Below are 3,639 nucleotides of genomic sequence, written 5' to 3'. Positions count from 1 at the left end.
GACCAGGGTGATCTGAGGATTACCGTGAGGGCTTCCCCGTCGAGTCATCCTCCGCGGGCCCCTCACGCCTCACAAGCGCTGTCGCCATTGGGGCTCCTTAGTGAACGTCTTGGTCCTTCTCCGGAACGGCCAACCGTTTCCTTTGGGGCTCCGGCTGATGACCTGATGTCGATCGCAGCATCGGTGGGGGAGCTGTCCTCTGGAAATGACGACTCGGCTGCGTTGCCCCCCTCGGGGTGTGTAGCGTTGTCCGAGCCGGATCCAGAATGGACTGCTATGCTTTCCCGGGCCGCCGAGAAGGTCGGGCTTGCGTGGAATCCTCCACCACGTCCCGAACCTTCTCGGTTGGACGATTGGTTTCTCGGGGCGGGCCGTGCTGGTTCTCAGTGCGCCGCCCCGGTACCTTTCTTTCCGGAAGTGCATGAGGAGCTTTCTAGGACGTGGAAGGCACCGTATAGTGCCCGAAGCCGTTCTAGTGGCTCCTCACCCCTCGCCACCCTCGACGGCGGGGCAGCTAAGGGGTATGTGGATATCCCCCCGGTGGAGCGGGCCGTCGCGATGCAGCTGTGTCCGGCGTCCGCTTCCTCTTGGCGGGGTAATCCACGCCTCCCGTCCAAGGCCTGTAAGTTTTCGTCCGGTCTAACGGCGAAGGCTTACAAGGCCTGTGGACAGGCTGCTTCCGCCCTCCATGCCATGGCGCTCTTGCAGGTCCACCAGGCCCAGGCGCTCATGGACATGAACGAGGGTGGTTCTGACCCAGAGCTCCTCCGGGAGCTCCGTGTGGCAACCGACCTCGCCCTCCGGGCGACGAAGGAAACCGCACGTTCTGTCGGTCAGGCGATGTCCACCTTGGTGGTCCAGGAGCGCCACCTTTGGCTCAACCTGGCGGATATGAGGGACACCGATAAATATCGGTTCCTGGATGCCCCTCTTTCCCAGGTTGGGTTGTTCGGCGACGCGGTCGAGAGCTTTGCCCAACAGTTCTCGGCCGCACAGAAGCAGACGGAGGCCATCCGGCACATCCTGCCCCGGCGGACCGCTGCTGCTCCCACCCGTCCGCCGGCCGCAGACCCTCCGTCTACTCGTCGCCGAGGTCGGCCTTCTGCGGCGTCCTCCGCTCCCGCTAAAACCCAGCAGCAGCAGCAACCATCCAGGCCTCAGCGCGGAGCAAGCCGTAGGAAGCCGACCCCGCCCGTCCAGGCCGCTGCCAAACCAGGAGGCAAGCGACGGTGCAAACGACCCTGAGACGGGCGGCCCGGAGGTGGATCAAGTTGCTCTTCAGGAGATGGCGAAGGCGCCACTCCTTCCCCCGGTGGAGGGCCGGGCGGAGAATCTTTTGTTTCCTTTTCTCCCTTTAGGGAAGTCATTTTGAAGGGGGTCCAGGGCGCTCGGCAAATGACCCAGATCGGGACGCACTTCGTGGACGCTGCGCAGCGCCCCCTGGGCGATTTTTGCGGGGCCCCCTGACGCCCCTTCCCGATAGGGGCCGTCCCCATGGTCCCCTGAGAGGTGGCCCCAAGACTCTAGACCCCCCAGGGGCCGTATGGGAGGGGCCAGAAGTTAACTCCCCAAAACCGCAGTTCGGGCATCGGCCACCAGGTGGCACACCGACGTCCCACCCGCTTGCAATTCGACGGGCGTCGAACGAGTAGGGGGTGGGCGTCCAAGGAGTGCATCGGCGTCCCCCTTACAGCCTATTCACCCTTACCGGCTCCGCGCCATTGGCCGAAGTCATGGGGTGGGCGGGGCTGTCCACGGAGAGCCCTTTTGTCCCCACACAGCATATACAAAGCCAGGGGGCGGGGATCAATCCCGAAAACGCCCTCTGACCACGGACAGCGTAAAAGTCCCCCTTACAGCCCATCTCCCTCCCACCCACCGCACGCCATTGGCCGAAGTCACGGGATGGGCGGGGCCGTCCACGGAGAGCCCTTTTGTCCCCTTACAGCATAAACGAAGCAAGGGGGCGGGGATCGATCCCGAAAACGCCCTCTGTCCACGGAGAGCCCAAACATCCCCCTTACAGCCTAAAAATTGCATTTTGCGTCCAAATTGGACATTGCATTAAAAGGACATTTATCATAAATAAAGTGGTTAGGGGTGGTCAAACCTACTGGACAGCCCTCAGGGGACACAGCACAACACACTAATGTACATTTCACCCATTAATTTGTGCAAAATTAGCATAAAATATCACTGTCCACGGGGAGCGCACAGGGGCTCCGTCGAATAACTTGCAGGCGGGATGTTTTGAAGTCCCATCTGTAACTAAATAGGTTGCAGGTGGGATGCTGTTTTTGACCGGGCATAACTCCAAAACCAAGCCGACTTGGGGCTCCATACTCTGGGGTCATGGGGGGCCCATGGGTCCCTCCCCACGCCCGGAGTTTGGAGCTCAAAGTCGGCGTGCTTTCCGAGATACACCCGGTCAAAGTCCCACAGGAAGTGGCCATATCTCGGGAACGGAGCCGACTTGGGGCTCCATACTCTGGGGTCATGGGGGGCCCTTGGGTCCCTCCCCACGCCCGGAGTTTGGAGCTCAAACTCGGCTTGGTTCCCAAGATACACCCGGTCAAAGTCCCACAGGAAGTGGCCGTATCTCAGGAAAGAAGCCGACTTGGGGCTCCATACTCTGGGGTCGTGGGGGGCCCTTGGGTCCCTCCCCACGCCCGGAGTTTGGAGCTCAAACTCGGCTTGGTTCCCAAGATACACCCGGTCAAAGCTGGACCGGAAGTGGCCGTATCTCGGAACAGGAAGGTCCCAGGAGCTGGGGACGGTGGGGTCAGAAGGGGCCCTAAGGGCCCTCCCCGTGCCCGGAGTTTGGAGCTCCAATTCGGCTTAACTCCCAAGATACACCCGGTTATACATAAGGGACTTTTAGACAAAATGGTCAATATCTCGAAAAGGGCGTGTCCCAGCGGATCGTCCTTTGGGGTGGTGAGGGGCCCCTAGGGGCCCTCTCAGACCCAAGAGTCCCGGGCCACTGGGACCCTTCCTTCTCAAGTGCACCCTTTCCTGTTGGGCCCCGTATCTCGGACCGTGGGGGCGCTAGAGACTCGGGCTAGGGCCCGTTTGAGAGGGCCCCTCGGGACCCTACTTTGACCCGAGTTTGGTGTCGCTAGCCGGCCGGGTCCCCGAGATATGGCCCTTCAAAGTTCGGAGCCCACCTGCAACTTATTCGACGGAGGCCATTTGCGCTGTCCGTGGACATTGCATTAAAAGGTCATATTTCATAAAAAAAAGTGGTTGCTTGGGGTCAAACCTACTGTACACCAGTCAGGGGACACTGTACAACACACTAATGTACATTTCAGCCATTAATTGTGCAAAATTAGCATAAAATATCACTGTCCACGGGGAGCGCAAAGGGCCTCCGTCGAATAAGTTGCAGGTGGGATGCTGGGTTTAGACTTAGACATTTTCAAATCCCTGTAAGGAATTTTGTCCTTCAGCAGATATGCTGAAATCCCCAATTGGTTACGGGGATTCAACTGCTGAAAATGTCTAAGTCGAAACCCAGCATCCCACATGCAAGTTATTCGACGGAGCCCCATGTGCGCTGTCCGTGGACATTGCATTAAAAGGTCATATTTCATAAATAAAGTGGTTGCTTTGGGGTCAAACCTACTGTACACCAGT

This window comes from Scardinius erythrophthalmus (genome assembly GCF_964197995.2).
Source record: "Scardinius erythrophthalmus genome assembly, chromosome: 7".
Lineage (NCBI taxonomy): Eukaryota > Metazoa > Chordata > Actinopteri > Cypriniformes > Leuciscidae > Scardinius > Scardinius erythrophthalmus.
Note: the sequence above shows the minus strand (reverse complement) of the source record.